Source organism: Equus przewalskii, chromosome 3 (assembly GCF_037783145.1).
Source record: "Equus przewalskii isolate Varuska chromosome 3, EquPr2, whole genome shotgun sequence".
Lineage (NCBI taxonomy): Eukaryota > Metazoa > Chordata > Mammalia > Perissodactyla > Equidae > Equus > Equus przewalskii.
In genome coordinates, this window is record NC_091833.1 from 69,152,267 (window position 1) to 69,170,098 (window position 17,832).

The following is a 17,832-nucleotide window of genomic DNA, read 5'->3' on the forward strand; positions in this document are numbered from 1 at the left end:
ACAAGGCGGGAAGAGGTAGTGCTAATCATCTCCAATTATTGCTTTTGAGGTTGGTGTTTTTATTATGATTTTCAGTATAAGATCTCTACCCTCAAGAAGCTACAACTATTAGGATGAGACATAACAGTAAAGTATCATGTGCACGAGGGCTTTTAGGAACAAGTATGAAGGAATAGTCAAACTCTAATGACTAAGGAAAGACCTATTCATGGAGTTTACGTTCTAGAGATGTACTGTCCAATATGGTTGCCCATAGCCAAATGTGGTTATTTAATTTTAATTAATTAACTTTAATTTAAATTAAAAATTCAATTCTTCAATCTCACTATCCACATCTCAAGTGCTCACATGTGGCTAGTAGCAATCCAATGTTTAATAAGACATTGCAGGTATAGAACATGCCCATTATTGCAGAAAGTTCTATTGGAGAGCACCGATCTAAAGAACTGACAGTCTTACATGTTATTCTGTGTGTGGGATGTCTCAGAGAGGGCAATAATAGAGTCAATGAAACCAATTAGGATAGAGATATAGTAAGTGAGGTCGATGAGAAATGCTTAAACCAAGGACATAGTGGTGATGGTGGGCTGACAGAGAGAAAAGAACTAACAAAAAATTAAAGAAGTCGAATCAACAGGACTCATGGGTGAATTGATACCATTTGGTTAGGAAAAGAGAAGGATGAGTTCAAAATTTCTGGCTTGAGAGGCTAAGTGGCTACGTACAAAGATTAGAATATAGAATGCTTTATCCTGTGGATCAGTATGAGCCTCAAAAAATCTAGCCGAGTTCTTTCCATGGTTATTTTTCTAACCAAAGACAGACCAACCCTTCACATCTTGTCTGAAGGCCCCTGGATCTCAACTATGGCCTCAGTGACTGTTCAAATATGAAAACATTTATGTCCATGCCAATAAGCATCAGTATGCTGCACAGTGCAGTTATACAATCTATATCTGGAAAAGAAACATTTCTCCCAAAAAGAGCAGTACAATTTTTATTGACAAAGTTCTGACTCAAAAGGGCATAGACATCAATCTATATTATCAAAAGAACCCTGGGCTTAGAAGTTTAAAACTCCATTATTACCTCAAAGATTTCATCCCAAACAGTGGTTTGTTTATTTGCTGTGTACATCTGGAATTAAAAGGATAATTCTTGAGACGCTCCCAGAGTACCAGAATAAAGGAGAAAAAATATGTTCCAAAAAGGGTGGGGGGCGGGGGATGGAGAGATTAAGATCTCCACTTTTTGGAGGAGAAGAAACTGCAGCTTTGAAATGAAGTTTTTATTTCCCCAGCTTCTAGAAGTCCCATCAAGATCTCAGAAATTTTATTCAAGACTCTACAATTCACATAATTAAATTATAAGGAATTATTGCTAATGCACTGGAGACTGATTGAGGGGTACATTGGCAAAGGAAGTAGTGGTACCAGCTGCTCATTCCTCCAACTCACATCTTAATTTGCAATCCCCAAAAGGAGTGCCTGAGACAATGACTTGGGGGCATGAGATTTATTTGGGACATGACTCCAAAAATCAAGAGTGAGGAAAGAGAAAGAAAGCAAGGCAAAATGATAATGCTGTAGAAACTAAGGAATCCATTTCCACCAGGATCTCTAGGAAGCTTTGAAAATACCTCTCAAAAATGAGCCTTTAGAGAATGAAAGGTCTGTGCATTTGTCCACCAGCTCTGATCTCACATTGATTGAAAATAGCCCTCAGGGGCTCTTATATCCACAAATTTTCATGCTGCACTTGTGCACAGGCTTTGCGAGTTCCTTTGGTTTCAGCAACAGCCCTAAAGCAGAAACGTCAAGCTATGCAACCCACAGTCAAGGTGAGTGTTTTCACCACCAGTCAGAACTATCCACCAAAGCTGTGGATAAAATCAGAGGCAGGCCAAGGAATGTGACCCAGGACCCCACCAGTGTTTGCTACAATCTGACTCTTGCACTGCTCAGATCCACTCAGGCCTTATAGTCATTCCACTCTTCAAGACAGAGGCAGCCTCATTGGCTTGTGACCAGTACAATCCTGCAAGGTTCATGCTCAGTAAGGCCTGGCTCCTGAAGTTTAATGCTTTGCAATCACTGTCTTGAAAGTCTTTAGAATGTTCTCTTTGAATTTGTGTTTTGTAAGTGAAATCTGATGGAACAATGAAGCATGTGTGTGTGTGTGTGTGTGTGTGTGTGTGCGGGTAGATTGACACTGACAGGAAGGAGGGTACTTGGAGCCTTGGCTCCTGAACTGCCCCATCTCCCACCACAGCCCTGGGAAGAGTTCTGGGCTGTTTACTCCCCTTGTGCTAGCACCACAGGTGCCTAGTTCCCCTTCCCACCCTGGCCTGTAGACCACTGCTGCCATGCTTCCCTTCCCCCAGAACGACCATGGGGTCACATCAATGGGGGGAGGCCTATGTTTTACCATCCTCCTTTGACCCCCACAGCAGCCTGGGCACAGGTGCAAGGTGGGTTGTTGTTGGGTGCATACCCCACAGTGTCTTGGAGTGGGTCATGACATTTGCAGTCCTGGTACTTGCCACAGCATCATGGCAGGCAACTAGGCAGAGACAAGCCTCTAGCTGACCTGCAACTGAGTGCTTCCCAACTTGGAGGTTGCAATCCTTGGGTGTCACCCATCCATCACGAGTCGGGGCTATGTGCCCCTGAAAAAGAGAAATTGACTCTCCCCCACCCATATCCTCCTCCTGCCCTGCCAGGTGTGTTGGCAGGAGGGCCAGCCGGACATCCCAAAGGCCACTTGTGCATACACTGAGTTGGGAGTGCATCTGGGCACCTGGGAAGGTCTATACTTTCCCTGGGCAGTATCCCTTACTGGAGGGCTATTACGTAGCAAATTAAAAACACCCTGACTGGTCAAGGGAGAGAATAGAAAGAAGAAAGGAAAAAGTTTGAAACAGTAATTTAGTATCTTGAGCAGCATTTTCTTTCTGCTTTTTGAACAAGGAGCTCCACATTTTCATTTTACGTTGGGCCCCACAAATCATGTAACCAGCCCTGTTACAAGGAAGTGGCCATCCATAATCCCTGAAAAAGCATACAGTATAGCAGAAAAGGGCCTCTGCTTCTACACCTCGAGCCCTAAAGGATATTCATCTTTACCCTCCTCCACCACCCATTCTAGTTTTCTCTTGCTTTCAGCCAGCATTGCAGCCAGTCAAGTTTACTTGCCTGATTAGGGGACCCACTGTCAACACTGAATGGTCTGAGCCCTTGATTGCCTCGGTCTTTTCACACTCTGGTCACTGCAATTGCCTATTCAACCAGCATAGAAGCCTGCGGAAACTCCCCAGTGACTTCTTCAAATTTGACACAGCTCTCTTTGTCCCCATTATGTAAGAACAATCCTATTCTTCATAATAATGAGGATCAGTTATGCCTGTCAATGTAGTAATTTATTTGTCTGTTGGTTCAGTAATCAAAACCCAGGTTCAGTAAAGGACGTATTTCCTTCTATTTCCAAACCAGCACGTTCAATACAGCAGAACCCAGGATGAAAATACAGAAAATATAATTTCTGTAAGTTGGTCATTGTATTACTTTGCTAGGGCTGCCCTAACAAAGTACCATAGACTGGATGATTTAAACAATAGAAATTTATTTTTTTTTCACTTCTGGAGGCTAGAAGTCTGAGATCAAGTTGTCTGCAGGGGCGGTTTCTCCTGAGGACTCTCTCCTTGGCTTGTAGATGGCCACCTCTCTTCCCTTTGTCTTTACATGGTCTTCCCTCTGTGTGTGTCCTAATCTCCTCTTCTTATAAGGACACCAGTTCACATTGGATTAGGCCCCATCCTAATGACCTCATTTTAACTCAATCACCTCTTTAAAGTCCCTATCTTCAAATAGAGTCACATTCTGAGGTACTGGGAATTAAGACTTCTACAAACAAATTTGGGGAGTGGGGAGCACATTCAGCGCATAACAGTCACTGAATGGATGATAAGTCTTATTTCAACCTTTGGTTTCTGGGCCCAGATATTCTAGCTATTGGTGATGCAGCAGCATGAATTAGTTTCTGAATTATCATAAATACTGCATTTTAGAGGACAGCACCATAACTTTGTCAGATGTTTCCCATCTGACACCTTAGATGAGAGCATTCCAGGGTTCTATTTGGCTATCTACTTCAGAGGGATGTGTATGTGGTGGGATCAGTGGATTCTATGGTCATACACTCTCAGTCACAAATTCTTCACCGTAAAATGGATCCTTGGTCTGAGATTCTGTTATGCAGCATCAGGTGTCAGGAAATCAGGCATACTAAGAGCACTTCTCTGATGGTTCCCACACAGACACTGTTATCAGGGTAGGTAAACCCCTATCTGGTATAGGTGTGGAAGGGTAGAAAGTATCTGATGTGATTAATTTCTTACAAAATGGTGGTCTGATATAAAGTGTTCAATTTATATCAGGAAAGCAGCAGTTCAATTAGCCTTGTAAAGGGGGCAAGGCTGTTGGGCCTTTCATAACTTAAATCCTCGTCATCATGACTTTTCCACTCATAAGCTCATTGTACAAGCACTGGGTTAGTGATGGATAGGGCAGGTATGACATTATGTGCACCTGGTTTTTGAGTGTCTCTTCTGCCTTGAATGTTCTATGTTGGGCATTAGCACGAAACACAAAAATTCTCTTGCTATGTGTCCATTCCCATAGATCCAAAAATCAGTATGTCACTTGTCCAGATGTCATTGCCTCTAACATTTCAATTCACCCTTCCATGTTCCTAAGCCAATCTATGAAATTTTTTACCGCTACCCAGACTCAATGTAGGTCATCACTTCAGGACACTTCTCACTTCTTCAAGGAGTACATCCAAATGTACTTCTCACAGGTCTCCTCAATGAAACAGCAGTCCATTTTTAGTTAACACCAATGCTACAAGCTGCACTATTTGTGAAAGAGACCCCTAGTTTTCCTCAGTCATCAGCTGGTCATGGAGATCCAACCCCCTTGAGTCATATAAGTATGAGTTGAAAGAGATGTCAGTGGAACACAAGTAGATAACATAGGACACTGTGCCACCACTTTATTAAACTGACTTAGGTCCACTGCATATACTAGAGCTCCATCCAAAATGTACCTTTTCTATTGTATGATGGATTGCTGACACACCCATTGGACTCTATGCATTAGGAGAACTGATAAACATCCAGAAGCTCTATTAACTCAAGAAGTCTTGTTTATCATCAGTCTCTACTACTGCTCAGTGGTACATCATACCAATAGAATGCCAGAATGACTACAAAGTCAGTGTTTCTAACTTGCCTGTACCTTATCCCAAATCAGATGAGATGAGAATTTTATTAATTGTGGTGTCACAGCATGCCACTTACCGTCAGCAATGGGATCCATGTTACCTTCTGATGATGAGAGACTACAATGATTACATAGGTCAGATGATTGGAAGGACTCAATAAACTCATGTAAGGCTTTAACGAAGCTAAAAGATTTTGTACAGAGCAGTAGAAATAAAGTGCAGGTAAGCATAGCGGGCTCAAGAAATTTCTCGTCATAGTTCTCTAGTGTCCTTTCTCAGTCAGAGAGGATGCTTTTTAACTCTGTATTGTGAACCACCAAGACAAATATGAGGAATCTGGTTTCAGGAGAGCTAGGGCAAAAGTTTCCAGGAAGATCTTTTATGCCCAATTGGACACATATCCAAGCCAGCTGCTAATTGATTTCACCAGGTGCAATTCATCAATCTATGCATCTCTAAACAAAGTAAACAAGGTGGCTGTGGGTGCTGCTGGGATTTTCATGCATTAAATAGCTAAGTATAAATTACTAGCTAGGCTATTTCTTCATTCTCTTGTCCTAGAGTCAGTATTAGAGTTCCAGACATCCCCATAGGTAAGCTAGATAAGCAGTTGTGCTCTAAGATCACTTTATCTTCCACAGTGACCCAGTTCCAGAATCTCACTGCTTACTAGGAATGCCTCCGGTTTTAACTTCTTAGTTTTGGGGGTTTTGTCTAAACCATAGCCTGGGTCAAAGTTATGGTTGCAAGTCGTTTATCAATAAGATTCCAAGAAATCAGGAGTTGGTTAGCAGGGAAAGTGGTTGTGCTATTGAGGTTTCAGCTGGAATCACTAAGAAGTGTAAAACATTGGCTCCCAAAGACACCTGTTGGAGGCACAGGATGCTGGGGAACCTATTTGGTAGCTCTCATCCATATTTGTTGAGGGTCACCCCCTCAACAAACCCCTGGGATATTAACTCCCTCATTCTCTCAGCCTGCACTGGTATGTAAAGGGGCAGTCTGTAAGGGCCCTGAAGAAGGCCATGGCTTTAAAGATGGTTCTAGGGCAGGAATCTTCCAGGAATTTTGAGAGCCTGTTGCAAAACACAGCTATCATTAAAAATTGAATTCCATAAATTTATAATTAAACAAATTATATGAAAAACAAAAGTAATTAACACTCAAAACCCATCTTGTCCTAATTATTTCCTATCATCTACCCTCTTGTGGTTGTCTATTATCTGTCTGGTGGAATACCAATAAAATGGAGTGCTGCTTGCTGCTTTGTACCTCTTCCCAGAAATGCATTTACTACATCATGCTCTAGCTTGAAATTGGCCATGATGGGAATATTTACACCATAGAAATCAGCAAATGCTACAAATCAAGGCTGGCTTCCTGCCCTCCCCACCCCTTCCATCTCCGTCTCTTCTTAAACCGTTACTAGGCCCCCATTACAGAAAAGTGAAGAGAAACATGCTAGATCCTTAAGAAGGGAGACTAGTTGAAATTGTCCAATACGTATGGTTGAAATCAGAGATAAGACAAGGATATGTGACATTGGTAGCTAAAATTGTCTGCCATAATCCCAAGTCTCCCAGACTTTATGGCAAACTGGTAGTAATGTACATAAGTTAGCTTCCCCTCTAATTTCCATCTGTACTCCAAGCCACCCTACGTAAACATTATTGTAATTGGACATGTTTGACTTAGTGATTTTGAAGGTGAAGAATTTCAGGGGCAAACGGCCAAGGAATTAAAAGGCCAAGTGTTGGCTGGGCCACCATCCAACACCATTAAAGTTAGTCAAATGATAAAATAAATTTGAGTAAGAAGAAAATGAGATGGGGTAAAAATCTTCACAATTTCTTCAAAAATTAAGGAGTAGCGGATAAAAAGTTTGGTGGGTACTGAATATTATATTTGAGCGATGTATTTGTAAAACAAGGAGGATTTTACAGTGAAGTGTGGAATAATGATAGGCAATCCACTTATGAAGGAAGCTCCCCAGCTAAGAGTTCTCCTGGTGAGACTGTCACTACCCACACCCTCCCACCCATCATACCCGCCCTCATCTTCTCCCTTTCATGTACACACACCAACGACAGCACACACAATTATTTAATAAAGAATAATAAGTCACATTTAGGTGAGGAAATGTTTTATATCCTTCGTGTATATTTTCTTTTTAAACCCTCACAGCAATCTGATAGTTTAATATCATTCCCATATTACGTTATCATTCCCACATTGCAGATGAAGAACCTGGGGCACAAAGAATTTAAGAAACTGGGAGACAACACTCATTAAGTGGTAAAGCCAGGTTGTAAACTATTCTCTGAAAAAATCCTTCTTAATCTTCTTAATCTAATGAGAATCTGCTTCACTTCAAGGCGCTGCTCACCTCTCCACCCTATCAAGTGGTGGATGATCTTACACCCACAGGACCTGTGAGCAGAGAAGTGTCTTCCTTGCTTCTCACAGTTCTTCCTGCTTTTCCCTCCTCTTTAAGCTAGAATTCCAATCTGTTTGAAGCATTTGCTGACAGTGCTACCTACTACCCCTTTTGGTTGTTGTCATGTGCAAACCTTCCTGTCAGTCTTTCTCATCCATTGAAAATGTTAACACCCTAACTCCTTACTTCACATTTGGAGATTTCAAACCAGGGCCCACTAGCACAAAAGGTAGGTTTGTTCAAATTATTGAAAAAGACCTCTTCTGTCTGTATGAATTTCAGTAGAAGTACTCCCTTCGGGCAGATAAATTAATGAGTTCCTTCCTCCACACTGAGATCAGCCTTGGTCCAAAGCCCGGGCCTGGAAGTAGAGCCTGGGCTAGTTCAGTTTATAAATCTCTTGGGTACCAGACTGTCCCAAGCAATAATTCCTCCAATTCCTTTTTCTTTCAAATTTTTTATTTTCATCACTGTCAATGACTTCACATCTACCCTACCTCTATCACAATCTCCCAGGTTCATATTCCTACTATGAATAGCTAAGTAACCTCCAAAATTTTATTAAAGTCAGCCCCTTCTCTGACCACCATCTCTAGCATTTCCAGCTCACTTACCCTATCCATTATAATAACTGTTCAGTTTCCACTTCTTTAATGATACCTTTTTCACTTCCAATCACCATCTCAAAATCTCCTTATCCAACTTAGATGGTATAATCTATCACTATAATCATATAATCACATTTATAGATACCCTTAAATCATTTACCCCAACTCCCTCTATCTTCCTCAACTGGCAAAGCTGCAACCCTATTTAAATTTACTCTGTGTCTTCTAATTGCCTGTAGAACCTGACTAGGGGAAATTAGGCCATTGTCAATGAAATCACTTTATATTTAGTATCACAAATTTCAAGTCGGCTCATAGTATTGCCTAGCCATCTCATTGCATTTATATAGTCAATTCTCTATCATGCCCCTCACCTATTTAATGATCATTTTTTCCAGAAATAACCTTCCATCTCCAATCATCATCAATGCCATCTTCTCTATGTCCTTTTCATCAGGATACAAACATGTGGTAACATCCTTCATACTAAAATGGCTGTCTCTGGATACCTCAACTCTCTCTAGTTACAGCTCCACTTCTCTTTGACATTATGCAGTGAAAGTTTTAAAAATGATTTTCTACAATAACCCCTCTTTCCAAACTCACATGCTCTCATTAATTCACTCCAATTACACTTTTTCTGTCAAGTTCATTAATAGTTTCGACCTTCCTATTGACAAATGCAATAGTCAAGCTCAGTCCTCTTTCTACTCGATCTCCGAGATATCAAATTCTCTGTCCTGAAATATTTTGTTCCCTTAGCCTCTAGAGGAGACTCAAAACTCCTAAAGTATCCTGGGTTTCATTTCAACTCTTCTTTATCCATGGCCAATCTACACTCAGTCCACACCCAGGTTCATAACTAAATGATTTCTATATCACCTATGTCACTATCTCTGTCGGTGTCGCAATCCAATGTACACATTAGGATAGATGCGGAGAGGGCTGATGGCCACTCTGAGTTTATTATAACCATCATTTCAATATATACATAGCTTACATCTGTTAAACATACACAGGTGTTCTGGATGAAGTAATTAGCAAATGCCAAGAATTCTTAGTGATTTCTCAAGGAGCCCTCCCTTGGCCTCTGTTTCGATATTATCATGTTGTTGCTGTGCTCCTATATTTTTATCTCAGAGCAGGCAAGGTCTCTTAGGCAACGGTCCCTCTTGCTCCCGATATCGATATCGTTTCTCCATCTGTGTCCCCAGGCGGCCGCCGCCTGGCTTAGGTTGCCCCCCCAGGGGGTCTTACCCGTCATTGGCTAACCGGCCTTCTCACCTCCGGGTCACAGTTTGTTGGCAACTTTTTCCAGTGATTATTAACCCTTCCTGTGTCAGGGGCGGCTACAATCTCCAAAACATTTGCTCTCAAAACTGACACTCTTTCAGTTTCAGACATATATTCAATTATCTTCCTGATCTCTCCATTTGGATGTCTATGAGGCATCATGAATTTGACAGGTCTGAAACAGAACTCCTGATCCTTGGGCTCCAAAGCCTGCTTCTCTCTTACTCTTCCTCTCCTCCATATAAGGAACAACCATTCACTCCGTTGTTCAGGCTGAAACCCTGAAAGTAATTTCTCTCCTCTGTATCTAAATCCCACATACAATTTCTTAGCAATGTCTATGGGCTCTACATTCAAAAATATATTCCAAATTTGACCATTTCTCATCACCTCCATTTCTATTGCATAAGATACCACCTAACTGATCTTCTTGTTTCTCTTCCCTTCCCCTAAGTAAATTCTTCATAAAGTGACCAGAATTATCTTTTTAAAAATTAAATTGCATCATTAGCCTGCTGCTCAAACTCTCCAATAGGTTTGTGCTCCAAAATCCAACTTTTAAACATGTCTGAGCAAACTCTAAATAGAATATAGTCTAAGTAATTCTCGGCTCTTATCTCCTAATATTTTTTTAAAATATCCTTCACTTAATCTAGCCTCATTGGCATGGTCTTACTGCAATATCTCAAGGATGTCAATTTCTTTCACCACTTTGTTCTCTCTTCTTGGACTGCTCTTCCCCACAGATATTTCCATAATTCTTCCTTTATCAGGTTTCTGCGCAAACCTTCCCTCTCTACTTCCACGTGACTATTTTTCTTTATTGTGACTTATCATCACAGAATTCATAATTACTTAAATTCATATATGTATTTGTTTTTGTGCCTATTGTCTGTTTCAGTTACTAAATTGTAAGCTCTCTACAAAGAAAGATTGTATCTGCTTTCCTTATTGCTATTATTTCAATGTCTAGATAAATAACTGACATATGAGAGTTCAATGAGAGAAGAAACTGATTAATAAGTCATCATTTGGGAAAGAGAAGGGTGATTTAGATGGTGTTGCATTACACACGAAAATGAAAAAGTGTGAATCTTTATTAAAGAATGAGAAGGCAATCAGTAAGAGGAATGACAGTATTTACCACATTTGCCAGACTTTACTGTAATCACTTACTTGATTGTCCATCTATCCTGCTCAATTGTAACGTCCAGAGAGCACCAAATGATGCTTGTTCTTGCCATTGCTTCTGACTTGCATAGCACTGTTCCCAAAGGAAAAATCAGCTGCTGTGTGAAAACTTGGTGAATGAGTGGATAAAAAAAGGTCCTCGGACTCAGCCAGTTTAGGAGCAAGTGTAGTCATTAGGATATATCTAGGGAAATAAATCAGTATAGTTTCACCATACGGTAGCCTCCTTTGGACCATTTATTTTGTCTGAGGAAAATAAATGCTTCTGGGAAAATAGATAAACCTCTCGTTTGGAGAAAATAATGTCATTTCCCATAAATTATCATTATAATGATGATAAAATTATTTGAAAGTCCATCTTAAGACTGAGGAAAAACTGAGCAAGGTGGTGAGTGTAAAGAATTTTGAATTAATCTGATAAATGTTATCAACATACTTTTAAATGCTTTTTATTGCAATAGAGTTGATACTGGACAAAAGGCTGAAATCTATTTCATAAACGTCCACTGATGTAGTAAGATAAATATATTATTCAATACTTCAAGCACATGATTAGCACAGCAGTAAAAATTGATCTGTGTTGTTTTGGATGTTTATGCCTGTGAGCAAATGAAACACACTTTTCTATTAGAAAAAACACTTTCAGGAAATTCAGTCAGAAGTTTGAAATTAAGTATTAAGTCATGTGTCCACTATGGAAAGGAAAGAGAGTAGAAAAAAAAGACAAAATATTTACAGAATTCAAAGATCTGAAACTGCTTTGTTTTCCTGGCCTGCATCTGCCAGAATGCTCATGTCCCCAGCTCTCTAATCACCTTATAGTACTTGACTAAAATTCAGCAAAATCTATCATCTTGGTAGTCAATGAATAGTTAAACAAAGCAACACATTTTAAGAACTTATTATTTGGATCTCTGGGTTGGCAACAGCATGCTCAATATTCATATTAACTTCTTCATTTTATTTTTCTCTCCAGCATGCTCTGTCAGTCTTTCTCATACATTGAGAAAGCTTCTCCTTCCACTTCTCTTTCCCTTCTCCTCCCAGCTCTTTTGCCTCCTCTGTCGCTCTCTTCCTCTTTCCCTCTTTCCCTCTCTCATCTCCTCTCTTTTTCTCTTATACAAGAACGTTATCACACACCATGTAATTATTAACAGCCAAAACTGATTAGGAAAAGATTTATATAATTAAACCATGTTTATTGCCGTTTTATTTGTGTTGTTAAAAACAAGTAACCATAAAAACACATTGGCTTAAATAATAGTATTTTTAAAAATTGGAAAAAAAATAAAAGCACTGTTCAAATTGCAATTGCTTAAATATTGAAACTTACATATTTGTAACACAGGCAATGGTCTGATAAAGTTTGTGTACTATACTATACTGTATTTGTATTTTTATTTGGTCCATTTTTATAGTAGTTCAGAACTGTTAATACTTTGAATGTGTTCAGTAGTACTACATGGTTAATATTTTATCATAAAGTTATTGCCTTTGCCTGGAAATTGTTTTATTTTTTGAAAGTTATTGTCTTTTTAATATTATTTTGGAAAATTTGCTAGGCTGTAGGTGTATTCCATCTAGGAAACTGATTTTTAATAAAAAATATCCTCTGGCTTTTAGAGTAAAAGTCAGTGCAAAAGTAATTGCTTATATGATGTTTGTCAAACCTGATTTTGCTAGACTAGAACTATTCTAAGTTTTGTTTTGTTTTGTTTTATTTTATGAGGAAGATTGGTCCTGAGCTAACATGTTGCCAATGTTCCTCTTTTTGCTTGAGGGAGATTGTCACTGAGCTAATATCTGTGCCAATCTTCCTCTATTTTGTATGTGGGACACTGCCACAGCATGGCTTGATGAGCGGTATATAGGTCCCCACCCAGGATGCGAACCTATGAACCCTAGGCCACCAAAGTGGAATACGTGAGCTTAACCACTACACCACAGGGCCAGCCCCTAGAACCATTCTGGTACGGGTAGACAACTCAGTCATAATAACACAACTGAAGAACACAGTGTTTTCCGTTATTGTGTACTTTTATAAAGAAAGAGAGACTTTGGAAAGAAACAGTATTTGTAGTAAAAGGTAAATAACTTTTTAAATGTCTAAATTTTGAAAAAGTAAAGTAGTCTAATTTTACATTTTTAAAAAATAATAGGATTCTAGTCAATCTTATATTGCCACGACCTACCAAAGACCTAAACTGAGAAGAAAAATGGAGGCTTTTGCTAATTCCTTATCCACCACCCCCTACTCAGAGATGATAATAAATATTATAATAGAAATGTTGCTATAATGAAGAACTTCCTTATAATTATGTTCTGAAAATAGACAGTCTAGTTTCTGCCTGTAATACAGGGAAGGAACCGAGATGTTGTGAGATAAATAACATGAAATGCAAGTCAGAGAAATCAAACTTTGATGAGCTATATAGAGCAGAGAAAAGGAGAAGAATATAGCAGTAGCAAATTTGTCTGGATGACTCATTGACGAATACAGTTCTCTCTTCTTTGTAACATATAAAGCTCATTTTTTGTGGATAAGATTTTATAAGACTTTGAACATTTAAACTGTAATTGGTTACTATAGCCTATAATTGCTTGTATTTATGCTTTTTTTCTTTTTTACTGGAAACAGATTAGTTTAAGGTAGGGGTATTTGGAGGGTTTTCTGCAAGACATTTAAATATTCATATTTTTCTAATTATAAATATACAACTTTCTAAGGAAATGCCATTATTATAGCAAATTTTGGAGTTATTGATACTAACTAATTAAGAGGTGTTTAAGCTGGACATATGATAGACAGTCGTTACTTTTTTATTATTAATTCTGCTATTTAAAGCACTAGAGGGTAATAATAGTAAAAATAAAATATATTAGGGTGATTAGTAGGTACTAGATATTCTTTTAAGCACTTGTCTTAGATTTCACATCAGCTGTTTGAATCAGTTACCTTTGTTTGTAGGATGAAAGGCACAGAGAATTTACGTAATCTGCCCACGATCACATCATAGTGGAGCCAGTCTCGGAATCTAGTTGGTCTGGTTTCCGAACTCATCCTTTTACCCACTCTTCCTATAAGAGCCAATCCTGGTCGCTCTTATTTTACTTTTTTACCCCCAACTTCTTCTATTTTCTTGAAGGGAGACGTTTTTTCTTCCTATCACAGCTCCCTTTACTCGATCCAATTTCACTAAGGGACTGAACGCCTCTACAGAGAGCTGGAGCAGAAGTGAGAGTTGCACTCAGTGCTGCTGTCTCTTGTATCTTCCTATATATTTCCCTTTCCGTTTTTGAGTTTCTTACTGTGATTTTTTTTCTTTTATTTTCTTTAAAACCATTTGGGCATTTTAATGATATCTCATGGGATCAAATATTTATTCCAAACCCTCACAGATACAACATAGTGAGCGCTCATTTTGATCTATTGTCTTAATGGTAAAAAAGAAAAAAACAAAAACTTCCCAAATAGCAAAGTTTAAATTATTACTCATAGACCATAATTATATTCATGTCCATGAAGTTAATATTAATCTTATTTTTAAGACTTTTAAGGTTGATAAATCTGAAGCAGGAAAACGCATTAAAAATATAAAATTTAGTCTGGTCCCCTATCTTCAATAATTCAGAGCCTAAGATTTTAAAAAAATCGACCAACATACAATCTCAATAGGCTCCAGGCATAGTCTGTAAGAGTTTAATAATTCTTGATACACACAGCTATCTGTCCAAGAACTGCATAGAGGAAAAAAGTAATAACTAAGACTATGCATATTCTTTGGGGAGAGCTGGCCTTTCTCTTCAGTGGCCTGCTTTTCCAATGGACTTGCATGTCTGCTTGGCCCTTCAATCTGTAAATTCATGGGAAGCTGCCAAGCAGAAAAGAAATCAAACCATGTTACACATAGGATGTTCTTCCAAATGTGCCTTCTAGTGAATTTCGGGGATAAAGTTTTGGTTGTGATTTAGGGAATTTTGTAACTTTGAGATAAGGTTGAAGGGGGAAGAATATTGGTAGTGTTCCAGTAAAACTATGACTGAATTTTATTTTTCAATAAAGACTGCAATCTCTTTCATATTTTATAAGTAAAATGTATTCACTAAGAAAAGTTGACCGTTTATTTTTATAATTGGATGCTCCATTTATTTTTCATGGCTAAAAAATCAAAGGAACCATGATTGTAAAAGGGAAACTTACCTTTTCTCTTGGATAGTTAGAAATTTTTTTTTTCATTGAAGCTTAATATTAGGAAAAGGCGAGCAACTCAAAAAAGCATTTTAGGGGGAGTAATTCATTTATGGGGATCTCAGAAGCATATCAGTTTAATTTAGGCTGTAAATATGGCTCTTTATATTTATTTATCTTTTTAAAGCAGAAAATGCCAAAAGTTTAGGTCAGATTTAATATAAGTTATATTTATTTGGGCCCAATTTTATAAAGCTTTTACTATTTATAATAGTAACTAACACTCATCAAATAAGTTGTTTTGCCTATTCCAATGTTATATATTTATTTTTTCATGTAATGGGATAGCATGTGTCCATCTCAAATGTAACAGGGTTATCTAGCGACATGATTATAACTTAGCATGCATCATTTAATAACTTCGACTTTCTTGCATTCAACTTCCGGTAATAAGATATAGAGAAGCTGTATCCCCATGATATACCAAGAGTATACCAGGGCAGTCCTCACTAAGAGGGACCAGCAGGAACTTCTTTTCCTTAAATCCAAAGGCTATTTTCAGTAATCACTTTATTGTTTAGCACTTTTAAAACCTTGGAATAGTCCCTCTCATCAAAGAGTATCTTTTATTCAGTGCTGGTTTTTTCCCTACTTCTTTTAGCTATTTTCCTGACTGCTTTACAGGTTCAGTCTCTTCTATCCAGCAAAGAATTGTTGAAGTTTCTCAAATCTATTCTAGATCAGTGATTTCAAAGTATGATCTCCAGAACAGCAGTATCAGCATCAACTTGGGACTTGTTTGAAATACAAATTACGAGGTCCCATTTCAGACATATTGAATCACAGACTCAGAGTGGAGACCAGAAGCTGTATTTTAACAAGTGATCTGAATTATTCTGATGCACACTAAAGTTTGAGAACTACTCTTCTCCATTATTATCTCTCCTTACTCTGTATTTTCATCTCAAATCTACTCAGATAAAACTATGTTCTTTCCATTAAGGCAGGAGTCAACAAGCTTCTTCTGTAAAACATGAGATAGTATATCTTTTATGTTTTGTGGACCACAGAATCTTTGTTACAACTGCTCAATTCTGCATCCTCAACAACACATAAATGAATGAGTGTGGCTGTGCTCCAATACAATAACTTTATTTAGCTACACTGAAATTTGAATTTCATAAGATTTCATGTGGCATGAAATAGTATTCTTCTTTTGACATTTTCAACCATTTAAAAAATGTAAGAACCATCCTTAGCTTGTGAGATGTAAAGAAGTAAACAGGAAGCTGGCCAGATTTTGTTCAGAGGCCATAGTTTGCCCATCTCTGCTTAGAGCCTTGTTACTTGTGATAGTTAATTTCATGTGTCCATTTGGCCAGGCCGCGGTATTCAGTTGTTTGGTCAAACACCAATCTAGATGTTACTGTGAAGGTATTTTTTAGACATGATTGACATTCAAGTCAGTAGACTTTGAGTAAAGCTGACTACCCTCCATAGTGGGAAGTGGGCCTCATTTAATTAGTGGAAGGCCTTAAGAGAAAATATTGAGGTTCTCCAAAGAGGAAGGAATCCTGCCTCCAGACTGTCATGAAACTCAAGACTGCAACAAAGACTCCTTCAGGAATTTCTAGCCTCTACTCTATGAATTTTGGACTTGCTAGCCCCTCCAATTGCATAAACCAATTCTTCAAAATAAATCTCTCTAATATAGATATAGATATAGATGATAGAGATAGATAGATAATCACCTATCTATCCTGTTGGTTCCATTTCTCTAGAGAACTCTGACTAATAAACTACTCAAATGTGGTCCATGGACTAACAGGATCAGCATCACCAAAGAGCTTGATAAAAATATAAAATCTTGAGCCACATTCTGTACCTGCTCACACAGAATTTACATTTTAACAAATTTCGTGGTGATTTGTATGCACATTACAATTTCAGAAGTACTCCATTAGAATATTTTTCTGAGCCTAAAAGTATGCATTTATTGGTGTGATTTTGTTAAGTTATTCACTATCTCTTAGATTCTAATTCCATGAGCATAGAATTGTACCTTAGGTGACTATCTTAGTTGTATCTTAGTAACAGCACGATAGCATATTCGGTTTGCACACTATTTTATCTTAGATGACTAACCTAGTTGGTGGCCCAAATTATTGAACTCCCCAGCTCTGGAACCTAAATGTCAATAAGAAGATAATCACAATTAATATTAACTAGTACAGGATGTGGGATCAATTAACATTCCTCTTATTTTTATTTTGCAATATTCCTTAATTATGTTTCCTATAAGAGGTTATTTTTTTTACTTACCTGGGAATTAATAGAATATTAAAATGCCAAAAAATAGGATAGAAACAAAACTATCATTCAGAAGGAAGCATACATATTTTGCAATTTATATTGACAACACATAGGTAACGGTAACCATTCACGTTTGATTGCCAATTCTAAAATCAAAAGATAATAACCTTTCCTCATTTATATCTCCATTGCAAGCTCCCTAAAATATTCTATAGAAGTAGATATCAGTCCTATAGTTTTGGTTCTTCTCCGTTCTTGCTGTAACTCCTTGGTTTGTTTTGTTTGTTTGTTTCTATTTTTTTAATAATGAAGAGCACATTTACCAGATTTTCTTTGATGTATTAACCATGATTGATGATCCCATAATCTGTTCTTATTTAATGGAGTAGTTACTTTGGCTTTTCAGGGGCCCCAGTAAGATAGTGCATGCATTTGAGCCAATAGTTAATCTTCTTTCTATAGTCTTCCCTGTACCCTCAGATTTCTGTTCAGAATTGATATACCAAGACCACAATGTT

At 38.0% G+C, this 17,832-nt stretch overlaps 1 pseudogene; it reads left to right on the plus strand.

The window, feature by feature from the left end:
- The first annotated feature begins 2,390 nt into the window (after positions 1 to 2,390).
- The window catches only part of LOC103553350 (elongation factor-like GTPase 1), a 120,401-nt pseudogene continuing 104,959 nt past the window's right edge, over positions 2,391 to 17,832 (plus strand).